The sequence below is a fragment of the Lactuca virosa genome, chromosome 8 (genome assembly GCF_052849685.1).
Source record: "Lactuca virosa cultivar CGN04683 chromosome 8, Lactuca_virosa_CGN04683_v6, whole genome shotgun sequence".
NCBI classification, from domain to species: domain Eukaryota; kingdom Viridiplantae; phylum Streptophyta; class Magnoliopsida; order Asterales; family Asteraceae; genus Lactuca; species Lactuca virosa.
In genome coordinates, this window is record NC_136433.1 from 295,892,276 (window position 1) to 295,918,958 (window position 26,683).

General features: G+C 42.2%; 1 long non-coding RNA gene across 1 annotated transcript; it reads left to right on the forward strand.

The window, feature by feature from the left end:
- Positions 1 to 15,581: 15,581 nt before the first annotated feature.
- Positions 15,582 to 15,904, forward strand: LOC145128780 (uncharacterized). The gene is made up of 3 exons (XR_013717098.1): positions 15,582 to 15,607; positions 15,692 to 15,761; positions 15,861 to 15,904. It is a non-coding gene; the product is annotated as an uncharacterized LOC145128780 (long non-coding RNA).
- Positions 15,905 to 26,683: the final 10,779 nt, after the last annotated feature.

A 26,683-nucleotide genomic window follows, 5' to 3' on the forward strand; every position in this document is an offset into this window, starting at 1 on the left:
ATATTTGTTTATGCGTATCATGTGTCGACACGAAAAACATGAATTTACATGAATATATTTGTTTATATGTATAACGTTTCGTGTCTTATACGCGTTTAAACATGTAAATTCGTAGCTGATACGTGTAAGACACAAAACACAAATTAAAAACAAGTGTCAACACAAATAAATATGAATTTCTAAAACACATATTAGTCAAGAAACATAGATGTAGGAAGCCCTTAGGTAAACATATCGGCATACAAAGACATGGTCGGAACATGTAAACATGAATATTGATGGAGATTAGTGACCATAGTAATAACTAAACCGGAAATATTACTATAAATAACAGTGTCCTTTTGGGTTACACGCAAGAACAAAATAAAGCATAAATGAAAATATATTTATATGAGAGACTTATTGTGTTAATTAATTAATAGTAAATAAATGAATTTGGAATATTCCAGAATGATTTGAAAAGTCAAGATAATTATTATTATATTTGGTAATTATCTTTAGGGTCTCAAATCACCTCCCTATATAAAGAGGGGTTAAAACCCAGTTTAGGTACATGTGAAAAATAATTTTCAATCACCAAAGTTCAGAACCCTCAAAAACCTTAGAAATTCCAAAGTGTAGTTCACACATCCTGACCATCTCTTCACCACGTCGTGGTCCACCACATAATTTATTTATCATTTAAGTTTGTTGCCCGTGTTTGAGGATTTCTCATATATGCACAGGTTTTGTTTCTTGGGTGCGATTACATAATAGGAACTCTACGTTGGGCTCTCTAGGTCGATCAACTAACTCATCAAAGGAAAACCACTAAGAAAGCAAAGGTGTGATTCGTTCTTTTGTGTCTAATAAGTTGCATATATGTGTTTCAGTTAGATCTGCTTGTTTTGAGTCTTTTAGATCAAAATTGTTTATTGCTTCCGTTGTCCCGATCTAGTCTTCGACAAGGCTCGAAACCCATCAGTGGTATCAGAGCGTATGGTTAACTTAAGTCTATTATGCTTAGACTTTGTCTTGATCATATGTTAGGGTTTGTATGTGTAACACACGTGTTCCAGATTGATTAAGCATTTTGTCTTCAAGGAATAAAGATGGAGTTTTGAAGAAAACTTTATGCAACGACGTGGTGCAAGGATGCCCACGACGTGGCCATGTTGGAAAAAGGATGTGCGTTTTATGGAGCCGCAACGATGTGGCATAAGGCCGCCACAACATGGCATCTATTCAGGACAAAGCCACCGTATTTTTAGGGTTTCTCCCATATTTAAGCATCTTAACCCCCATTATAGGTCATCTTCTTCAGCCTCCATTCCTTCATTTAAAAAACTTAGCCTCTCTTCCATGGAAATGAGCTTGGTGGCTTGATCTTGAGGTTAATTCCCTCTTTTGGTGAAACTTGAAGAAGAAAGAAGTTCATTGTGGTGCAAGAAAGCAAGGAACAAGCTTGGACCCAACATCTTCTCCACATTTCTAAGTTATGGGAGGTATAAAGTTCATATCTTGACCTTTGTGTTTCTTGTTTAATGTTTGATCCCATTTTTGGATGTCTTGGTCCCATTATTGGATGCTCTTGGACTTTGAGGAACTCTAGAACTTGATATGGTTTTCTCATGGTCTTGAACTTCTGAGTTAGTGAGAAAAAGGTCTTAGCTTGAGTGTTCTTGATCCCATATTTGAGTTTTAGTCACATTAAGTGCTTATTGGACTTAGGGCTCATGATTTTTCCTTTGGATGAAGTCCTAATGGATAAAGTTGGAAACTTTATTCATTAAGTCATTGAGAAGGAGTAGATCTGAAGTTTTAGATTTAGATTTGTATGGATTAAGTGCTTAACGAAGAAATGGCACTTCAGATAGTTTCCCACAGAGTGGTGAAGGTGACCACAACATGGCGGAGTTTAAAACCTCGACTTTTTTGTCATGGCATGGCCACGGCGTGGCCAAGGAAGGCCACACCATGGAAATGGTTTGCATGTTGACTGTTTGACTTTAACCGTTGATCATTGACTTTTTGACTTTTTTGACTTTTGGTCAAACTTGAGTAGAATTGAGTATTTGGCTAAGGAATGATTCATTTTGGATTTAGGAAGCTTGGGTTGGCTGTTCTGTTGCTGAGGTGGCGGTTGAGCTTCCGATGAGTAGTTCAGGTGAGTCTCCTCATTGTGCACGTAGGTCAAAGGCACCAATACCGACCCACTAGGATTTGTTATGTGGTTGTTTTCATTGTGACTCTTGTTGTATGCTTGTATGTCTGTTTGTTACATGTATATGGGGTTAAATAGAATCGGGGTGAGTTAGACCCATACAGTTGAAAAATACCGATTGAGTTAAAATAGACTCGGGGGTGAAATAGACCCGAGGGTGAAATAAACCCAGTACAGACTGGAGGCTGACATATGAGTTGAAATAGAATCGGGGGTGAAATAGATCCAATACAGCCTTGAGTTGACATATATGTATGGTATGTGGTATTTTGGGGGAACTCACTAAGCTTTGTGCTTACGGTTTTATGGTTTAAACATTTTCAGGTACTTCTTGTTTTAAAAGAGAATAACCTGGCTTGATCGCACTGCATCCCCTGAAGATTTACTTTGTAATGATTATTTATGATTCCAATATGATGTTTAAAGAATACTTTTACTCCAATCGTCTTTTGAGATAATGCATGAAGGGTTTTGACTTATTTTAAAATGAAAATTTTACTCGGTATTTTTGGGATGTTACAGTATGTATAGGGTTTCTATGTGTAAGTGTTTTAAATGTCTAGAAATTTGTCTTGTTAAAAGCTGATATGTTAATGCTCGAAAAATGACTTTCGAGTTGTTCTGCCTCTTCGCCACGTCGTAGCTGGTCCTCCAACACATCGTGGTATTTACTGGATCGCGACTGACTCGTCGCGATGTCATGGTCCCTACCTGGACACGTCGTGGTGAGCTGTTGAACTTGAAATAATATTTTATAATTAGTCTCGTGTGTCGGGTGCCCCACGATTTGGTTTCCTATTCCCCACATCATGGAACCTGCTGTTCTAGAATTATAAAATTCATTTCTCATATTTATGTTGCTTAATTCCTCTTCGATTTTAAAATACATACATACTAGCCTTTATACTAAAATATAAAGTCAACTTCATTTAATTATAAGATTAATTAAAAGACAAAAGATTAGGAGTATAATAATTTAATTGTTGACTTTCATATTATTTTCTAGTTAATTTAATGAAAAGACATATAAACTCCAAATGTGTATATATAGTAAAGTCGTATTTATATGTATCACATCAAATTACAAACATTGCGTCCTCGTGTGTTTCTTAAATGTGCATTGTTAGTCTTACCACGACTAGGCTCATCTATTTAATTTTTTATAAGGGAGGTTTGAGGTAGGTGTCTTTAATTCCTAACGTGATTGGTTTTAAGTGGCATTTATTGCTCTTCACCTTTATCGCCTTCTTGCTTTTGAAGTAGAGTTACCGAAGAGTTTGATAGGACAAATTGTGAAAAGTTAAAAGTATTAATTTAATAAGTAATAAAACAAAGTATCATTTTATAATAGTGTGAATCTTATGCTTCCCATGGAAATTATGCCTTGTGGTATGTTCTTGTTCACATAAGAGTGTGTGGTGTACCGGCTCGTCAAGAGAAGAATATATTCTAAGAAAGGTATATGGTGATCGTGATTCTTAAGCGTTACTTGAGTCGAATCTCATTGTAACTTCGCATGGTTGATTCACCATTTGGATTCATGGTCATCGGCTAATCCAATCATGAATGCTAAATGAGCATTAGAAGAAATTAACATGCTATTTACATAAGTTAATAAATCTCGTTTTCTAGGAATCTCATAGAGATTGAAACCGACAATAGTTGTCCACCTAAATAACTTCATTTTGTAATTTTCAGCTAATCCACTTTACATTATGACGCCAAATATGGATCCTCGCCTTTTTATTAATAGTTTGATATTGGGTAATTATAATAAAAGGATTTCTTGATCAAACTAATTATGTTTCTTTTTTTTTCTTAATAGATGACTCCTGGTCCGGGTGACACTCCTCTTCCTACACTAACCACTTCATCAAACTTCTCACTACTCCAACTCCTATCGCGAGATAATCTCACTAGTCCAGACTACCTTGATTGGATTCGTAACCTTAGGATCATTATAAGGTATGCGAAAAAGGAATATGTATTGGACGGGTATCTTGAAGATGAGCTTCCTGACGATGCAACTGAAGAAGAAGCAGCCAAACACGAAAAACATTGATATCACTCTATCGAGGTCTCGTGTCTAATGTTAGCGAACATATCTTCTGAACTCTATAAGAGTCGTGAGAATCTTGGGGCATACGACATGAATGAGCATCTCAAAGACATGTTTCTAGAGCGAGCTTGAACAGAGAGATTCATATGTTGTAAGCAGCAGGATAATGGTTTTGTGAGTACCATGTACAAAAACTGAAAGGGTACTTTGACAGACTTGATCATCGTGGCTTCCTATTCACTCAAGAATTGGCTATTGATGTCATTCTTAACTCTTTGACTAGTGCGTACAATCATTTCACCATGAACTACTATATGAATGGTTTGGAGAAGAGTATCATGGAGCAACATGGGATTCTCAATACAGCTGAAGAAAGCAATATTCCACCGAGGAGCATAAGTTTAACCACTTCTATTTTGGCTATTAGGGAAGGTGGTGTCAACTAGAAAAGGTCTTCTTATCCCAACGCTTAGGGAAAGTTTTTAAGATCCCATGGAAGAAGAAAAATATGGAATTAAGAATCAATGCATAATCGATAAGACCCGATCTAAAGTTTAAGCACAACCTGTATAGATAAAGGAGAAGTTAAAAAAATGTAGAAGTGCGTGCTTGCTTACTACACTACTCTCTCTCTCTCTCTCTCTATCTCTCTCTCTCTCTCTCTCTCTCTGTAGAACTACACTAGAAATCTATACAATGGGAGATCTCTCAACCTATACATGGTATACTATACAAGTATATATAGGAAAGATCAGCCCATAACCCATATCACAAAGGGAAAGCCTAAGACACCATCCAATTAAGAGCTTTGCACCCTAACATTCTCCTCCTCAAAGCTTAGAATTAATGACCTGACTTCAATTTCCAAAAAGTGCAACTTTGTGAACAAGACCTCAAGCATGAAAAATGTAGAAGCAATCAACAATTCTTCAAATCTTCAATGATCTTCTAATCTGGGTTCTAGAATGTGATACATTACAATCCAAAGCAACAAGAATCAAGAGGCAATTTAAGGTCCATGAGTATCCAAAACCCAAGGCAAATTACCCATCCTTGAGCTTAAAAGCACACCCCAAAAATTTTCATTAAGAGAAAATCCTTCATAAAATGAATTATTTCAGAAAATCAAATTCAAATCACTCATAATCAACTGCCCCTCAAGGTCACACCGGTCTTCAATCATAAATGCTCATTCGCCAATTATGAATATTGAAAAACTTTCGATTTCGAATACACATATCATAATCTCTCCCCTTTTTTTTATAATCAAAACATGATTATAAACTCCATATGAGTGTGGGAAAGTCCTTAATGTGGATTTGACAATACAATCCTCCCCCTCGATACGAGACAAAAATGAAGATTCAAAAACCGGAAAACCCGAAAAATATGACAATTTTCGTAAACTTGACTGCTTGGACCGCTTTTCACCAGAAAATGAAAAAAATATGGTCATGTTGATGGAAATTTTTTTGCAAAATAACACTCTTTGAAATCCCAAAAAAATCTTCAAAATTTGAAAAGATTTAGGTTTATGGGTAAAAAGTGTCAATTTTTTGAAAATTCAGGGACTAATTGTGTTGCTTTATGAGTCTTTTTCCCCAAATTAGATGCAAAAAACGAACGCAGCAAACAACAATTCTGCACTTCCCATCGAATCTTTGACTTTGCATCCAACAACTCGCCTCCCATACGAAAATCGTATATGATTTACCATACGAAAATCATTTTCATTCTCAAACCTTAAACCTCTTCTCATTCAACACTCAAAATTCGTTATCAACAATCAAATACTTCATATCCCAGCCACTCGACATCAACTATTCGTTAACAGCCTTCAATCTCATTGTCGAATGAATAGCTTCCCAATTAACCAATTCATTCTCAAACCCTTCGACAACAAAGCTTCATTTCGATACTGATTCAAATTTTCACTCGAAAATTCTTCAACCATTCCACTCCAAAGTCGATTTCAACCCCCAAAGTCCATTTTTGATATGTAATCCCATTCGACCAAAGTCAAACTAAACTACTCAATCGACTTCCCATTCATCTTGACTCTAATGAACGAAGAACACAGCAACAGGGCAATAACGAAACATTTGTTATCTGTCTCCATCCATGGAACAATCGAAATCCAACTATTCGCTATTTGAACCGGTTGATATTCAATCATTGATTTCCAACCATTCAACTCGATTTAAATGTCATCGACTCAAATCCCTCAATCATTCGTTCTCAAAGCCTTTGAAACACAATCAACACAGAACATTGAAATTCCTGGAAATCATGAACTAACAAAGCCCAGTCTGTGATGATAAGAACATAAATTTTGAAGGCTTTCAACACTACGAAATCATTTCAATTTTGTGAACAATCACTGTGACAAAAACTCATTCCAATTACGAGACCTGCAACACTTCTAATGCGAGACCCAAGACTCAATTACAAACACAAATTCATGTTCGCAATACGTGATATAATTCCAAAACAAGTCTAGTAGTTCTAGTTGTGAATCAATCATCACAGGTCATTCTAATTCGAGATAATTGCACCAAATCTGACTTTCTTTGTTTGACTATTGTAACACTCGGTTTTGGATTTGCTTCATTATTCGGGAGTGCGGCCCAATCATCGGTTGTCATGAGGCTTAGGGTCTTGGGGAAGGAAGAATTTGGCCCATTTCGGATGTGGGTATCATGGTTTAAGTGACCCAACTATTCGATTGTGTCTTCGGAGGCCAAGGGTATAATCATAATTTAATAACTCGGTCTTTTATGAATTTTGGGTTTTGTTCGAGATATTTTAAGGCTTGGGTGTGTTGTTAGAAGCATAGGACTTCTCGCTACCTTTCCGTGGATATAAGGTTAGTTGGAAACAGGTCTAAGAGGAAGAACTTATGGCATTTTGAAGATTTCAGCATAAATATCTCTTAATGGAAAAGACTTGCGTTTCAGTCCCATGCGTGCATGGCTAAAGGCACGTGCCTGGGTAAGTACGCCCAACGTAAGTTGGGGGTACACCCAGCGTAATGATCAGAGTGCCAAACCTTAACTTTTAGAGTTTGGGCACTATTTAAACAACTTTATGAGCTCAATGCTCTTTCATTTATCAGCCTCCTTTGTCTTTGAGCCCATTTAGAACCCTAATCCCTTTTGGTGGTGTCTTGAGCTTGGAGGTGATTTTGAAGGTCCTTAGTGTTATTTCAAAGAGGTGGATCTTGGTGATCAAGTTTGGTGGAGCCTTGGGGTTATAGATCTCGAATCTTCACACTCTTGGTAAGCTTCAGGAGGTAAAAAGGTCTCATCTTGACTTCTTATTGTGCTAGTTTGAGTTTAGGGCAAGATTAAGGGTTTTTATGGTGTATTAAGTTCTCCTTGTGAGTTTGAGCCACTCCAGGATCTGGGAGTGATAGATCTTGCCTCTTCTGATGTTTCTAGTTCATAAAAAAGCTTGCTTGATGTTAAAAAATGGTCCATGCATGTTCTAGTTGGATTATTTTGGGTCTTAAGGGATTAAGATGGTTGTTGGGTCCCATTGAGTCATGAAAATGCATAAAGGTTCCGACTTTATGCATTAAGAGCTTAGTTTGAAGGTCTTATGAGGTTTTCACGCGAGGACTTAAAGGATTAAGACGTGTTTTGAGATTTGGAAAAATCTTGGTTACGCCCCGCGTAAATGATGGTACGCCTAGCGTACCTTCTTTTGGTCGTGATCTGTAATTCGTCGAGTACGCCCAACGTTGCTGAGCGTACGCCCTGCGTTCGACGTTCAGATGGGTTTTGGGTTTGTTGCGTTTTGGGCTTCGCATCCTTGGGCCACTTTGTTGCTTTCGGCCTTTTGGGCCAACTGAGATTTATTGTTGGCTAAGGAATTATTGGGCTTTAGGATAAGGCCCATATGGGGTTGGGCCCAATTTGGTAAATTGGGCCATTAGTGGGCCTTTATGGATCTTGTAGTTTTGGGCCTTTTTGGTTTTGGGCTTTGGCCTTAGTTTTGGTTCATGTTGGATGAGGGGTAAAATGGTCATTTCACCCCTAGTATGGATTATGGATCATAGTTTGTAACCCAATTGCTAATTTGGTGTTATTTTGGTATTGATAGCCCGGAGGAGTCGTCAGGGCAGCAACTAGGGATTTCTTTCGGTGAGTTTCTGCATTCGAGGTGAGTCTCCTCACTGTTATATGGGTCGAAGGCACCAATGTCGGCCCATCCTGTTTATGTATTGTAGGAAGACCCGGGGGTAACCCCTGGCCTTTTATATGAAAGACCAGGAGGCGGATCCTGACAAACTGTATGCAAGACTAGGGTCTTAACTCTGGCAGATAATTGGTTAATTAGTTGTAGATTGTATGCTAGTTGCCTTTGTGATGCTTGCATGGAAAACCAGAACGTGGCTCCTGGCACTTGTCTGTAAGACCCAGCGTTTTGGTCCCCGGCCTGGCAAGGAAGACCATGAAGTGGTTCGTGGCATAATGGCAAGACTATGGTTACACATAACACTTTTATTCATTGATTGGATATGTATGGATCATTTGATATGTTTGGTATGTGGTATTTGAGGAACTCACTAAGCTTTGTGCTTACAGTTTGTGGTTTATTGTTTCAGGTACTTCCGGTTCGAAAGGGAAGGACCCGACTTGATCGCAGTGCATACACCCGTGTTTTTCGCAACATGTGATTTTGGGAATGAACTCCGATAATTGTTTTATTTTGAAATACTTTTAAATGTTTGGATAAAGTTACATTAGTGTTTTCACTATAATAAAAATGAAATTTTTACCCTTGATTTTCGGGATGTTACAAGTTTGTATCAGAGCCTTGGTTTGAGGGATTCGGGCATACTCTCGAGTGTGCCTGAACTCAAACTGAGGGTTTGGTGAAATTTTTTATAAAATTAACAATTAATTAAAAGACATTTCTAGTCAAAGAAAGGGGTGTGATGCGTGTAATCGGCCGAGCTCAAGTAAGTGGTTCCCAGAATACCAATACATGTTTATTATGATATGTGATATGATTATGAGAATTGCATGCTAGATTAGGGCTAAGGATCTACTCAATATTATATGATAGGAGAAATGCCTTTATATGCCTGATTGTATGAGCTTTAGAATCGCACGCTAGTATGAATTTCTGATAAGCAGATAGAATGGCCTGATTAGTGTATGTTGGTTAGATTTTTCGTTGCCTGAATGTTGCTTGCTTTGTGGTTTGTGGGACTCTTAGTGATATGAATTGACTGCTAAGTGAATATGTTAAGCCACATGTGGGACAAGTTAAATAAACTTAGAGTGATGGATTTGACCATATTGCACAGCTCTTGTTTGAATCCAACCGTTCTAGGATTGAGTCTTTTACTCGAAGGATTTTCTGATCTCTGTGGCATATGACTATATTCATGAGGAAGCTAGTTGACATTGTTGGCATATGACTATATTCATGATTGTATGAGCTTTAGAATCGCATGCTAGTATGAATTTCTGATAAGCAGATAGAATGGCCTGATTAGTGTATGTTGGTTAGATTTTCCGTTGCCTGCATGTTGCTTGCTTTGTGGTTTGTAGGACTCTTAGTGATATGAATTGACTGCTAAGTGAATATGTTAAGTCACATGTGGCACAAGTTAAATAAACTTAGAGTGATGGATTTGACCATATTGCGCAGCTCTTGTTTGAATCCAACCGTTCTAGGATTGAGTCTTTTACTCGAAGGATTTTCTGATCTCTGTGGCATATGACTATATTCATGAGGAAGCTAGTTGACATTGTTGGGAGTCCTTCAACAGCTGAGGGCTGGGTGAGGTCGGTAACCTAGGAGAGCCTAGGATATGCTTCAACGGGTTTAGTGGTGCGGTTTAGCGAGTTTTGGTGCATTGGTTTGAGAAGGCAACTTAGAGGATTCAGGGTGATCATTGAGGAAGGTATGGATAGGTGTGGAATGTAGTATTGGGTCCGTACTACTGAAAGCACAGGATCCATACTTGAATAAGGGAGAGTCTTGTAGAATCTAAGAAGCTTATGGGAGGAGGATTCTTGGGTATGTTTTGATCTTTGGCATGTTGTATTTCACTTTGGAGATGAGCACTTAGGGAGGTGGTTCATGTTCTGGTTCGGGTTTCGTCTCAGGTGCATGTGCTAAGCCGATTAGCAAGCAAATTCGGGAGTTCATCTCATCGGAGATTTCTTGTTGTATTTCGGAGATTTTGGATGAGCGCTTGGGCGCGCTCCGTGCTGAGGTGATGGCTATCGTTGGAGCTCACACTCTTTCTTTCTGGGAGTTCCGTGCTTGCGGAGCTCCTGCGTTCCATGGGGAGAGGGACGCCATTGTTAGTAGGAGGTGGTTAGCAGTTATGGCTAACGCGTTCAAGACGAGTTTCTGCCCCGAGGAGGCGAAGGTCAGATATGCTTCCTGCCTGTTGAAGGACCGGGATCGGGATTGGTGGGAAAAGGTTAGTAGCGAGATGGGTGATGATGTTGTTGATGTTATGTCATGGGATCACTTCTCCACCAAGTTCCGATCTGAGTTTTTACAGGAAATTAAGGTGCAGCAATTGGCACGAGAGTTTCTGGATCTCCGCCAGACTACTGAGACTGTATTAGAGATCACTGCCAAGTTCCGGGAGAGGGCTTTATTGGTTCCACAGTATGCAGCATATGAGGAGATGAAGAAAGTGTGGTATCATGATATGCTGCAGGATGATATCAGCGAGTTTGTGAGTATTTCCGGGTGCGAGACCCTGAATGATATGATATCTAGAGCTCGATAGGGGGATATCGATTTGGAGCACCTTGGGAAGAGAGGACCAGATTAGGTGCATATAGTGGAGGGTCATGGGACGAGACCCAAGACTTCTGATCAGTGTTTGAGAGGCCAGCAGGGCCAGGGTCAGTGCAGCACGTTTGGGAAACTGCACGATGGAGTTTATCGTTCCAGGGGTATGGGCTGTTACAAGTGTGGTAAGCTTGGTCACGTCAGCAGGGATTGTCCTCAAGGGGAAAGCCCGTTATAATTTCATTGTGAACAGGTTGGCCACAAGAAGGTTGGCGTCCGATGCTGATGGGAGGAGCAGTGAGTGCGCCTGCTCCGGCTACTTTGAGGATCCCCGATGGACGAGAGGGTAGGCCAGGAGCCCCAACAGAGAGGAGTCGGGCTTTGTAGTGTCAGACAGGGGAGGTCAGGACTCTAGCAGGCGACATTGCGGGTATGTATCTTGTGCTTTCTTTTTGGTTTTATTAGTAATTATGTTGTTGGAATCTTGCATCGGTTTGGGTAAGCGTATCTTTGGATTCATTTCTCTTTTTATGTTTGGTTATATCTTCAGGAAATGTTATATGCCATTTGCATGCCATGAATCATTAGTGATTTAGTGAGGGGTTGTTTCTCTTATAGCGGGTTTCGAGAGTTTGGTTGTTATTTTGGTTTGTAGTCGAGATCGGTTCAGGGGCATTGTGTGGAAGGTTTATGGTCAAGATTGAGCAGGTTAGTTCTCTAGTATCGCCAGGATTCAGTGGTTTTAGCATTTGTGCTTGGATTGGCTTTTGGGGGTGCCAAGGGAAGTGGTATGTTGCTGGGGTTTTGGTTGGAGCATCCGTCCTTTGGACTTCAATAATCGAGTGTGATATCATTTTAAGCATATGGGTTATCAGTGTTGTTGGGATTCGGGAATTGTTCAGCTGGTCTTCAGGGGTTGTGCCGTCTTTTGGGATGGTTAGTGATGGAACACTAGCATTAGTAAGCGTCGGTTGTCAGTAGATCGATCATTGGAGGGTAAGAAGGATTGGGAATCCTTCAATTCTTGTGTACTGTGAGAGCTTAGTGGAATCAAAGTGGGGGCGAATCGTTCAGGTATTTAGGAACAGAAGCAGGTGTGAAACTAGGATGAGTTTCACATCCCCGCCGGGGAGGAAGGCGACCCAAGTGGGTGTCTGGATTGAGGATTGTGTGAGTTGGGAGTTCGGGAAACATCCCAACATTTGGTTCGCATCTTCTTGGTGTCTGATAGTTGGCCTTTTGGGGACCCAGGTTGGGGTTCCATTCATGACCCGAGTTCAGCTTGGATGTTTGGTTGAGTACATGCTCGACTCTGGATGTGTTCGAATTGATAGATTAGTGGTAAGGCATTGGGTGGCGGTTGTGGTAAGGTGGAAGTGATGTACGACTACGGGGTGGCCCGTAGCATTTACTAGTTAGCAGTGAGTATTGAAGTGTTGTAAGACTGCGGGGTGTCCCGTAGCATTTACTAGTGGTCAATTAGTGTGGGAGTGTTGTAAAACTGTGGGGTGGCCCGTAACATTCACCGGTCCCTGTGCGGCGGAGAGATTGTGGTAAATCTGTGAATTGCTCATGGGTTTCTTTAGATGGTATAGGCCAGGGTGGGTCTGTTCGCAAGGCTGTGGGAGAGCCACATCAGGTTTGGAATCAGGAATTGGTAGGTCGTTGGAGACCGGGTATGAAGTAAGACTACAGGTGGTCATGTACCATTCAGTTTAGCATCGGGTTTGGTGTCGAGATGGTTTGGGTAATTATTGACAGTCTAGGTTTTCTTTCAGAAGTCATGTGGGCGACTGTGTGAGTGTCTTTTAGCTCAGCAACCGGGCGGGAGTCTGGTATTTCAGATAGTAGGCAGACAAGTTGGGACCAGGGAGGTCTCGACCGCTATTGGAAGGCATCTAGGAGGTAGTGTGATGTTTCAGGAAGTAGTAGTGATTTGGGTTCTTGTGTGTGGGGTAGCTTGTTGATCGGTAAATGCTAAGTCACTTGTAGTGGGATTGAATAAACTCAGAGTAATTGATTTGACTCTGTTGCGGAGATCTCATTTGAGTCTAACCGTTGCAGGGATAAATCTTCTACTCGAAGGATTTTCTGAGTCATTTATTAAGTATGGGAGTTTTGCATCTGGTTATGGTCAGTGAATTTGTTATGTTGGTTGCATCGAGATGATCAGGGTTGGAAGTGTTATGCTTAGTATGTTATTCGATAAGGACTTGGTTTGGTGATGTTTCAGTGTGGGCGGTCTGTCGGGGAGTTAGGCCAATGTAGATTCCAGGTTTCGGAAAGGTAGGAGTGGTTTTCTTCGGGGGCTAAGGGTTCATTTTTATTCAGGATGGAAGTTTCGGTTTGGGTTTGTTTGTCTTGGGAAGGTCATTTTATGCACAGGATTTTCGGTTGCGTTCCTCCGGTTGTTTGTTTTGATATAAGTGTTAGTAAGGAGCGATTTCGAGGACGGAATGTAATTTCATTGGGGGAGAGTTGTAACACTCGATTTTGGATTTCTTCGTTATTCGGGGCTGCGGCCCAATCATCAGTTGTCATCACTACTAGAAAACAGACTTTTAATGACACGCAAATTACGACACGCACTGAATTACGATGCACAATAGTGGGTATCGTAAAGAAAATGTCATCCCTTCAAAAATTTAAAGGATTTAGGGCACGCATTTTTGCGTGCCCTAAAATTAGATGTCGTTTTATAATTTTTAGGGAACGTGCTCTTTATGAACCAGCGGGAAAATGAAAATCCTAAAATTTAGAATGCCCCGCCTTGTTATTTCACAAAATCGACTAGGGGAATGATTTACTAAGACCCATTCTCCATATCCCTTATTCTCTCTAACTCTACACAGCCATCGACCATTCACAACCGCCGAACCTCACGCCTGTAAACCTCAAATCACTCATCGCACCTCCGTCTCTACCGCTAGCACACCAAAGCAACACCTTCAACGCATACCTCCTCTTTTTCTCTCTCTACATCTTGTATTCCACCATCTTCGTTTCACCACCAGCATATCTTCTCCTTCATTGTTCTTGAAGATGTGGTTGTTAAAACCACAAAATGTATGTTTTTTTCTAGCTACACCACTACAACTCTCATTCTTCTGTTTGCTTAACTATCGTTTCTTTTGTTCTGTACATTTAACTAGAGAAAAATTTAACGAAATGGGGAGAATGACATGGCTATGAAGGTTTCAAGAATAAGGGTTCCTTTGCGAAAAGTAAGAACTTAACGACTTTTTTCTGAATTTACTAGAAATTATAAATCTGTGTACTTAGTTCGTATCATTGTCGCTATTATCGTTCTCTCTATTTTAATATTTGTTTTCAAAAAGGTGAAAATCCCCTAAGGATTTTCTCTTTGGTATCCAAAAACTTATCGTATACACCAACTGTTTGTTTTTATGTGTTTTTATGCCAGACTGAACATCAAAAGATTTCGTGAAGAAAAGAGGTGTAAAATGAAGAAACTGGAAGATCTTTATGATCCTGAATTAGAATCATCATGAATTTCCTCAATGGATCATGATCATCATAACCATGATCAATCATCACCCACAACGAATTCAACACACAGTGGCTATCATTTGGCTTATTGTAGAACTAACTTCAACATTTCAGCTTTTTCTGAGCAATTAACAGATGATGTTACGAGGTCCTCATCATAAAATTCTTCGGTGTGTTGGCCAGCTACAGGAAGATCACCTTATCAGCCAACTGTTTCAAGATTTGGTGAAATTAGGCATAACCACAGACAAGATCAGAAACATACTGATTTGGGTGAGTTTTTATTGTAATTAAATTAGTTTATTCGCATAATTTTGATCATTTTAATTCTCTTAGAATGAGGCTTATACATGAATCAATTCACTTGATTCCTGAAGAATACAAAACAATGTGGACAGAAATGAACAGGGGAAGAAGGAAAAAAACAATTCTGGGAATTTTCCTTAGGCTGCAGTTGAGTTTATTCGAAGTTGAAAAAGTTCATTTATAACATTAAACACGTACCCTATAAGTACTAAACGAATTAGAATCCTTTTCTAATAAAGTTTTTTTTATCAAATTGTAAGTTTCCCAAAATAACTCTAGGGCTATTTTTGTCCTCAATTCTAAATTATTCCAATACATCTCATAAAAACTTGAAGCTTGATAAGAAAAATGGTCACTTGAATGTAGCCATCTGTTTTACTAACCTTAATAAAGTCTTCTATTTTCTCATTTTAAAAGTTATTAGTCAATTGTTAATATTTGTCACTTAATTAAAGGCCCAAACTCATAACCCCCTTTTTCTTACTTTAAGATTTTTTTGTTAACATTTGTCACTTACTCAACAATCATTCATGTGTTGAAAACTCAATGTGGCATCAATGTCCTATATGTTATGAGGTTTTTCCTTTTTCATTCCCCCTTTATATTTATTTATCACCATTATCAGTTTCTGAAAAAAACTTGCAAGTTTTAACACTCCCATTTACAGTACCTATTTGACTCGCTAAAAGACACAACTGTGATGAAATATGGGCACACAATGCACTCAAAATGTGTCACGAGATGATTAAGCGTAATAAGTAAGACAATCTAAACTTGTCTTGAATTAGTTCATTTCCAAATCTTGTGAAATTTTAGCTAAATTTGAATGGTTTTTATTATAGACACTCTTGTCCCATATGCTCAAAATCAGTAATGGATATGTCTATGATGTGGAAGAGACTAGATGAAGAGGTGCATCTATTGAATCTGTGACTGTGAAAATTTAATTTTAAACAACAAATTCTTGATCATCTTTCATTTCTATAAGTTGGTTTGTTTTGTAACTCTCAGATTGAAGCTACTATGATGCCTGAAGATTACAGACAAAAGAAGGTATTATATTACGAGTTTCTTGAATTTTGAATCTTGAAGAGACTGAAACAGTAGAAGTGAATGGAGAAATATGAAAATTGCAGTTTTGGATCTTATGTAATGACTGCAATGACACTTCGGAAGTTTTGTTCCACATAATGGGGCATAAATGTTTGCATTGCAATTCTTATAATACTCACACCATTTCCTCTCCCGTTCTTCCTCAATAATGAAATGAATGATTGTGGCAAGTGGAAATCATCAAAACCGCTTCTTCATTTGTTGCACTACATATTTGATGAAGACATTCACCATAAATTGGTGTCTTTAACTGTTAAATTTGATGTAATTCTTTCTCCACTTCACTTGTGTTGTGTGTGGATTGATTGATTTGCGGAACAGAGAGGCTTCCAAATATGAAGAAAGCTCCTACTTGAGGATACTTTTGGACAGCAGAGATGCGTCAAGGTAACATAACATATCTATTTATTGTTGGAGTCTTTATATATTAAGTAGACAAATTGCTATAAAATGACAGAAAGTCAATGCCTCCAACGAGAAGTATACATATACTTCCAATTATTCTTCTATTTATGCTCATATCTTATAATTTTGTCTAGGATAACATGCAATCAGAATATTGACACCTTTATATGTAGTGTGTATTTAAATAGTGATTTGTATGATCTTGTAGGACCTAGATGCATTCTCTGCAGCTATTGTTGTGAGTATTGCCACTCTCTGGTTGTCTTTATCACATAATTGACAAGGAGCTGTTGTATCTATTCAGACTAGGCTTAGAGCAATGGTTGCAAGAGATGAGTTTAGAAGAAGAAGAAGAAGCAAGGCTGCAGCTATAGTTCAGGTACTATGGATGAATTGTGTTTGTAAAGTATTTAAGAAAATGATTAGAAACAAGGGTGAATTTGTAAAGATTAGTTAGCTAATTGCAGGTTGATCTTGAATCAGCAAAGGGGCAATGGATTGTATTTTTTGTATCTAATTCGTTTGTACATTTTTGTTACAACTTCTATTGATTTGTTTTATCTTTCCATGGAATGATTATTTGTATGACATTAAATTTTATGCAATGGATTGTATTTTTTGTATATGATATCTTATTTTCTATTATGAGACATTAAATACAAATTTAATTTGAAAATTAGTAAATCTACAAATAATATATTTTTTTAAAAATTTAAAATTATGATGCGCAAAAATGTATGTCATCTTCATTTATGACATGGTGTAACACCCAAATTTTCAAAACAATTTTTCACATTTTATAGAACACGTTTTCATTCATAATCGTTATAAAAACACCATTGTATCACATAACATCATATCCCAAGATCATAATAAAATCTCCCCGCGTGTGTACCGATCAAGCCGGCGCCTTCCCGCGATCCTCGCTGGTACCTGAGACACATAACACAACACTGTAAGCATAAATGCTTAGTGAGTTCCCCAAAATACCACACATAACACATATTAGCCACTCGAGGCTATAACTCTGTTTGACACTCTGGTCAAAGTGTCTCTGTGGGACCCTCCAGTCCCATAACTCTGTGGGCCCTCTGGCCCTAACTCTATGGATCCTCTGACCCTAACTCTGTGGACCTTCCGGTCCTAACTCTGAAAACTCTATAACATACATAGCCTATAACACATAGAAATCACATCATGCAAAAGCATACACAATACTCTGTCTCATAGCTCTAATTACCACTCTAGGTAAAGTATAGTGAGAAGACTCACCTCGGGTAACTCGGTAAAGCTCGAACTCTGTAAAGTCGGGTCTAGCCTCCGCCTAATCATATGAAATAAACACTCTGAATCAATACATCTCTCAAGGCTAGACTATTCCTCCTCTTAGTACTCTCAGAAGGGTAAAAGACCATTTTACCCCTCTCATCGCTCAAAGACCCTAAAGTTGACCAAACCCTAAAAGTCAATAAAAGTCAACGGTCAAACTTTGACCCGACTCGCCGAGTGCACAAATGTGACTCGGCGAGTTCAGTCGTGAACTCGAGTCCTCTATTCCCCCTCTGACTCACTGAGTCATTCCCCCAACTCGGCAAGTCACTCACTGAGTGATTCACGGGAAACCCTAACCCTACTCGCCGAGTCTGCCCTTGGACTCGGCGAGTTCATGTCATGCACCAACTCAAATGACCTCCTGAGGTCAGATATGTTCCTCTAATCCATAGATCTGGCCTTCCCAACCACTATAATCACGTAAAGTCTCGATCTTGATGCACAAGCAACATTTATATGACCATATATGATGATTTAGCCCCAAATACCTTAACCCAAGGCCATGACCTCTGTTGTTCTTCATAAAGCTTGATGAATAAGGCTCTCTGGACCTCTATGGATCCAGATCCAAAGCCTTATCACCAGAAGGGGCTATTTGGACATCAAATCTAACCAACAAAGGGTCTAAGAAACCCTAAATCCATATGATCATCATAAGAACAGAAGGAGAGTCGAATTACTACCTCAAATGTGAAGATCTTAGCTCCAAATCCACATAATAGCAACCTCCTATGCTTCCTCTTGGCTAGTACCCCCTTCTTCTTGCTAAACAACACTCCCAAGGTCAAGAATGGCTTCCTTTCTCTCTCAAAACGCTCAAGCACTCTAGGGTTTCTCTCTATGGTCTGGTAGCCGCCATTGAAGGCCATAAGAGCCTTTAAATAGGTCCCAAACCCAAGAAATTAGGGTTTCATTTAAACAGCGTGGACTCGCCGAGTCCACGTATGGACTCGCCGAGTCCAGTCAGTAATCCAGTCTAACAATGCGCGGCTCTACTCGGCAAGTCTAAGCGCCTACTCGCCGAGTCCCTCTCCAAAACTCAATATAAATTCATAAATTAAGATGCCTGGAAATCCGGATGTTACAATTCTCCCCCACTAGAATCAGACTTCGCCCTCGAAGTCTCATTCCACAAACAACTCTGGATGCTGCTCACGCATCTGTAACTCTGGCTCCCAGGTCATCTCGGAACCCTTCCGATGTTGCCACTGGACCTGAACCAATGACACCTCCTTGTTTCTCAAAGTCTTGATCCTTCTATCACGAATCACGATTAGCCTCTCAACATAGTTTAGGCTCGCATCCACCTGAATGTCCTCTAGTGGAACCACTGCCGACTCTTCGGCAATACACTTCATTAACTGAGACACGTGGAAGGTATCGTGAATCTCTCTCAACTCCGCAGGTAGCTCCAAATGATACGCTACCCTGCCCACCCTGGCATTCACCCTGAAAGGACCAATATACCGAGGTCCCAACTTACCCCTCTTCCTGAATCGGATCACCCCCTTCCAAGGAGATACCTTCAGGAGTACTAAATCACCAACCTGGAACTCAAGCTCCGAGCGACGTCTGTCCGCATAACTCTTCTGGCGGCTCTGAGCGGTCAACAACCTCTGTCTGACCTGCTGAATCTGCTCAGTCGTCTGAAGTACTATCTCTGTACTACCCATCACACGCTGCCCGACCTCACCCCAGCAAATAGGAGTCCGACACCTCCTCCCATACAACAGCTCAAAGGGTGGCATACCGATGCTCGAATGATGGCTGTTGTTATAGGAAAACTCAGCCAAGGGCAAGTATGTGTCCCAACTCCCTCCGAAATCCAACACACATGCCCGAAGCATGTACTCGAGCGTCTGAATCGTCCGCTCACTCTGCCCATCTGTCTGGGGGTGGTATGCAGTACTAAAATGCAGCCTCGTACCCAACTCCTCATGAAAATTCTTCCAGAATCTGGAAGTGAAACGCACATCTCGATCTGAGACGATCGAGATCGGCACTCCATGCCGTGATACCACCTCCCTCACGTACAACTCTGCCAACCTCTTAGCGGAGGAGCTCTCACTGATAGCAAGGAAGTGAGCGCTCTTCGTCAACCTGTCCACAATCACCCAAATTGCATCGACGCCCCTCGCAGTCCTTGGCAATTTGGTGATAGAATCCATGGTAATCTGTTCCCACTTCCACTCGGGAACCTCCAACGGCTGCAACTTACCATGCGGCCTCTGGTGCTCGGCCTTAACCCTGCGGCAGGTCAAGCACCTCTCAACAACCCATGCTACATCCCTCTTCATACAGGGCCACCAATAATCTCTTCTCAGGTCCAAATACATCTTAGTGGCCCCGGGATGGATCGAAAACCTAGATCAGTGTGCCTCCTCCATCAATATGGTACGTGCCCCGCCCACAAATGGCACCCAGATCCGACCCTGGAAGGTCATAAGCCCTCTGCTATCGGTAACAAACTCCGATACATATCCGATAACCCGCTCTCTCTTGCGGTTCTCCGGTCTCACGGCCTCAGCCTGGGCCCCTCGGTTGGTGTCCAACACCGGAGTCATCACTGTCAATCTCATACAAACGTCCCGTATCGGGGCGCTCTCCGCCCTACGACTCAGGGCATCGGCTACAACGTTAGCCTTGCCCGGGTGGTACAGGATCTCACAATCGTAATCCTTTACCACGTCCAACCATCTCCTCTGGCGCATATTCAGGTTGGGTTGATCCATCAAGTACTTCAAGCTCTTGTGGTCCGTGTATATGGTACACCGAACCCCATACAGATAGTGACGCCAGATCTTGAGGGCGAACACTACAGCCCCTAACTCCAGATCGTGGGTGGGATACCTCGTCTCGTGAGGCTTCAGCTACCTCGATGCGTATGCTATCACATGCCCTCTCTGCATCAGCACCGCTCCTAGCCCCGATATCGATGCGTCACAATACACCACGAAGTCCTCCATCCCCTCCGGAAGGGCTAACACTGGGGCTTCGCACAGTCTCTGGCGAAGTGTCTCGAAGGAGGCCTGCTGCTCTGGTCCCTATGAAAAAGCAACACCCTTCCGGGTCAACCTGGTGAGTGGCACGACGATCTTGGAGAAATCCTTGATAAATCTCCGATAATAGCCAGCTAACCCTAAGAAACTCCTGATCTCGGTGGGGGATCTCGGCACCTCCCAACTCATAACCGCCTCAATCTTGGCCGGGTCGACCAATATCCCATTCTGGTTAACGAGGTGCCCTAGGAACTGGACCTCTCGTAACCAGAAATCACACTTGGAGAATTTGGCATAAAGCCTCTCTGATCTGAAAACTCCAAGTAACTCTCTCAAATGCTCCTCATGCTGCTCTCTGGATCTCGAATACACCAGTATATCATCGATGAACACGATCACCGAACGGTCCAACATCGGTCTGCATACTCTGTTCATGAGATCCATGAACGCCGCCGGTGCATTGGTGAGCCCGAAAGGCATCACCACGAACTCGTAATGCCCGTAACGAGTCCTGAACGCTGTCTTCTGGATATCCTCATCTCGTACTCTCATCTGATGATATCCAGACCTCAAGTCGATCTTGGAAAACCAAGACGCTCCATGCAACTGATCGAATAAATCGTCGATCCTCGGTAAGGGGTAACGGTTCTTGACCGTCAGTGTGTTCAGCTCCCGGTAATCAATGCACATCCGGTGTGAACCATCCTTTTTCTTGACAAAAAGGATTGGCGCTCCCCACGGCGAGCTACTCGGCCGTATAAACCCCTTCCCCAGCAGCTCCTGAAGCTGCGAGGATAACTCCTGCATCTCTGGTGGCGCAAGGCGATAGGGCGCCTTGGCGATAGGCGCTGCCCCCGGAACCAAATCAATACGGAACTCTACCTGCCTCTCGGGAGGCACACCCGACAACTCCTCGGGGAAAACATCCGGGAACTCGCGCACTATCGGGACCTCATCGATCGACCTCGGTCTCTCTGCATCTACTCTCGTATCCACCACATAAGCCACAAACCCACTACAGCCCTACTGTAAACTCTGCCTCGCTCTAGCGACCGAACAAAATGCTGACCCAGAACGGGAACCCTCGCCGTACACCGTAAGTACTCCCCCACTGGGGTCTCGTATCGTCATCAACTGTCGCTCACAGTCAATCACAGCTCCGAAACGGCTCAACCAATCCATGCCCACTATGACACATACGTCCCGCATAGCAATCGGGACTAGATCTATCGGAAACTCGACACCGAAGATCTTGAGTACACATCCTCGAATCACAACAGTAGCATACACCGCTCGCTCGTCAGCTATGGAAACTCGTAGAGGTCGACTCAACGCCTCACGTTGGGTACTGATGTGCTGACTAAACGCTAGTGACACAAAAGACCGACTCGCACCCGAGTCAAATAACACCAAGGCAGGTACAGAACACACAAGAAATGTACCTACGCATATCACAATATAAGCATAACACTACAAACTCAAAATAAACAGAGGAAAGAATACATACCAGCTACCACATCGGGTGCTGCGCGGACCTCCTCCGTTGTCAACTGGAAGGCTCTCCCGCGAGCCTTCGGCGCCTCGGCCTTCGCCGGCCGACTCTCTATAGCTCGAACAGCAGCAGGGGCAGATCCCTGAGAAGCTCCCTGAGCTGACCCTCGTAACTGCGGACACTCGGCCTTCCGGTGTCCGGTCTGGTTGCAGTGAAAACAGACTGCAAACCCCTTGGGGCAATCCTTGGCCATATGCCCCTCCTTGCCACATTTGTAGCAAGACCCTGCTCTGCACACTCCATCATGACTCTTGCCGCACTTGCCACAAGTGCGGCCCCTCTGGCTCCCTGATCTCGAATCGGCGGGCTTGGCCCGCTTGGCTGCCGGCTGAGACTGTGCCGGTCGCCGATCCCTCCCCTGAGACTCCGCCTCCTCCCTAGCCTGAGTCTCCAGCTCTATCTCCCTCTTCCGGGCATTTGCCTGAAGCTCGGCAAATGTACGGTACGTCGAGTTCGCCACGAACTCTCGTATATCCCTCCTCAATATGCTCAGATATCGTCTCATACGTGCCTGCTCAGAGGACACGTGCTCTGGGCAGAACATCGCCCGCTCATGGAACATCCTGGTGATCACTGTAACAGACTCTGTACCCTGCTTGAGGGTCAAAAACTCCTGGGCCAAACGCTCCTTCTCCACCTGGGGAACGTACTCTTCTCGGAACATAGCAGTGAACCTCTCCCAGGTCACTGCAGCAAGCTCAGTAGGCGAATAGTGCGCCGTCACAAACTTCCACCAGTCCTTCGCTCCCAAGCGAAGCTGGTTCAACGCAAACCGGACTCTCAAATGCTCTAGAGATGAGCAAGTAAAGAAACACCCCTCAATGTCTGATATCCACCTCATCGCTGCAATCGGGTCCTGGGTCCCATCAAACTCCGGTGGTTTTGTGTTGCTGAACTCACGAAACAGCAATGCATCACCACCCTGCGGCCTAGTCGCAGCTATAGCTGCAGTGGCCGCAGCAACCGCAGCCTCAGAAAGAGCAGCGTATCTCTCATCAAATGTCTCTATCAGTGTGGTCTTGATAGAACCGAACATCTCTGGTATCTCTACCCTGATGGCCGTAACCACCTCCTCATGAATGATCCTACGGATCTCCTCATCACTAGTACCGCTGCTCTCTGGTGTGTGGCGTGTCCCAACCATGATGTCTCTGAAATACAACATAATAAATATCAGGGACTCGCTCGAGTATACTCGCACTCGATAACTCCACCCTACTTGCTCCTTAGTACCCAATGGATTCTTACTTAGGGTGCGCACTGCTCCGGTGTCTTCAGTAGTACGGGCCCTATACTACCGTCCACACCGCATCAGCATCCACTCTTAGTCCTCCTCCTTGGATCCCAAGTCCCAAGTACTCTACTCTCTTTAACCATATGCTACTCACTAGCAGCTCTCTCATAAACTCCTCGCTGCTATCTAAACACTCTCAAGTATCCCTAGCAGCAAAACTCCTAGACTAAGGCATCACATATCAGGCCACTCTAGTCCTAAGAATACCTAGTCTACTCTAGCATGCATAGCATAACTCATCATATATCATAACATAATATATCTCATAACACTAATTACAAGGGTATTTTGGGAAATCACCGTTCGGGCGCTGGCTGATCGTACACACGGCTCTGCTCTGTTTATCTCAAAACTCTTTTTACTCTTTTAAAACGTTTTTAGTCATCAAAATTTCTCTCAAATCCTCAGTTTGAGTTCAGATACGCCCGAAGATGAATCCGAATCCCTCAAACCAAGGCTCTCATACCAACTTGTAACACCCAAATTTTCAAAACAATTTTTCACATTTTATAGAACACGTTTTCATTCATAATCGTTATAAAAACACCATTGTATCACATAACATCATATCCCAAGATCATACTAAAATCTCCCCGCGTGTGTACCGATCAAGCCGGCGCCTTCCCGCGATCCTCGCTGGTACCTGAGACACATAACACAACACTGTAAGCATAAATGCTTAGTGAGTTCCCCAAAATACCACACATAACACATATTAGCCACTCGAGGCTATAACTCTGTTTGACACTCTGGTCAAAGTGTCTTTGTGGGACCCCCCAGTCCCATAACTCTGTGGGCCCTCTGGCCCTAACTCTATGGATCCTCTGACCCTAACTCTGTGGACCTTCCGGTCCTAACTCTGAAAACTCTGTAACATACATAGCCTATAACACATAGAAATCACATCATGCAAAAGCATACACAATACTCTGTCTCATAGCTCTAATTACCACTCTAGGTAAAGTATAGTGAGAAGACTCACCTCGGGTAACTCGGTAAAGCTCGAACTCTGTAAAGTCGGGTCTAGCCTCCGCCTAATCATATGAAATAAACACTCTGAATCAATACATCTCTCAAGGCTAGACTATTCCTCCTCTTAGTACTCTCAGAAGGGTAAAAGACCATTTTACCCCTCTCATCGCTCAAAGACCCTAAAGTTGACCAAACCCTAAAAGTCAATAAAAGTCAACGGTCAAACTTTGACCCGACTCGCCAAGTGCACAAATGTGACTCGGCGAGTTCAGTCGTGAACTCGAGTCCTCTATTCCCCCTCTGACTCACTGAGTCATTCCCCCAACTCGGCAAGTCACTCACTGAGTGATTCACGGGAAACCCTAACCCTACTCGCCGAGTCTGCCCTTGGACTCGGCGAGTTCATGTCATGCACCAACTCAAATGACCTCCTGAGGTCAGATCTGTTCCTCTAATCGATAGATCTGGCCTTCCCAACCACTATAATCACGTAAAGTCTCGATCTTGATGCACAAGCAACATTTATATGACCATATATGATGATTTAGCCCCAAATACCTTAACCCAAGGCCATGACCTCTATTGTTCTTCATAAAGCTTGATGAATAAGGCTCTCTGGACCTCTATGGATCCAGATCCAAAGCCTTATCACCAGAAGGGGCTATTTGGACATCAAATCTAACCAACAAAGGGTCTAAGAAACCCTAAATCCATATGATCATCATAAGAACAGAAGGAGAGTCGAATTACTACCTCAAATGTGAAGATCTTAGCTCCAAATCCACAGAATAGCAACCTCCTATGCTTCCTCTTGGCTAGTACCTCCTTCTTCTTGCTAAACAACACTCCCAAGGTCAAGAATGGCTTCCTTTCTCTCTCAAAACGCTCAAGCACTCTAGGGTTTCTCTCTATGGTCTGGTAGCCGCCATTGAAGGCCATAAGAGCCTTTAAATAGGTCCCAAACCCAAGAAATTAGGGTTTCATTTAAACAGCGTGGACTCGCCGAGTCCACGTATGGACTCGCCGAGTCCAGTCAGTAATCCAGTCTAACAATGTGCGGCTCTACTCGGCAAGTCTAAGCGCCTACTCGCCGAGTCCCTCTCCAAAACTCAATATAAATTCATAAATTAAGATGCCTGGAAATCCGGATGTTACAATTGGCCTTTCTTGACAGTGTCTTCCTTGACACGCATTGTGTGTCGTAAACGCGCGTCGTAAATGCGTATCGTAATTGCGCTTCGTAAATGCGCGTCGTAAATAGACGACGCACAAAAGCGTGTCGTCTCTCGTTATGAAAGGGCCTTCCTTGACACGCATTTGTGCGTCATCTGAGCGTTTTACAACACGCATCGTGCGTCGTAAAAGGCTGTTTTTCTAGTAGTGCATGAGGCTTAGGGCATTGGGGAAGGAAGAATTTGGCCCATTTTGGATGTGGGTGTCATGGTTTAAGTGATCCAAGTGTTCGATTGTGTCTTCGGAGGCCAAGGGTATAATCATAATTTGATAACTCGGTCTTTTATGAATTTTGGGTTTTGTTCGGGAAATTTTAAGGCTTGGGTGTGTTAGAAGCGTAGGGCTTCTCTCCACCTTTCCGTGGATATAAGGTTCGTTGGAAGCGGATCTAAGCGAGGAAGTTATGGCATTTTGAAGATTTTGGCAGAAATGGCCCTTAATGGAAAAGGCTTGCGTTTCAGTCCCATGTGTGCATGGCTAAATCCACGTGTTTGGGTAAGTACGCCCAATGTAAGCTGGGGGTACGCCCAACGTAATGTTCAGAGTGCTAAACCCTAATTTTTAGGGTTTGGGCACTATTTAAACATCTTTATGAGCTCAAGGCTCTTTCATTTCTCAGCCTCCTTTGTCTTTGAGCCCATTTCGAACCCTAATCCCCTTTGGTGGTGCATTCTTCAGCATTAGAGGTGATTTTGAAGGTCCTTAGTGTTATTTCAAAGAGGTGGATCTTGGTGATCAAGTTTGGTGTAGCCTTGGGGTTATAGATCTAGAATCTTCACACTCTTGGGAAGCTTCAGGAGGTAAAAAGTTCTCATCTTCACTTCTTATTGTGCTAGTTTGATTTTAGGGCAAGATTAAGGGTTTTTATGGTGTATTAAGCTCTCCTTGTGAGTTTGAGCCACTCCAGGAGCTTGGAGTGATAGATCTTGCATCT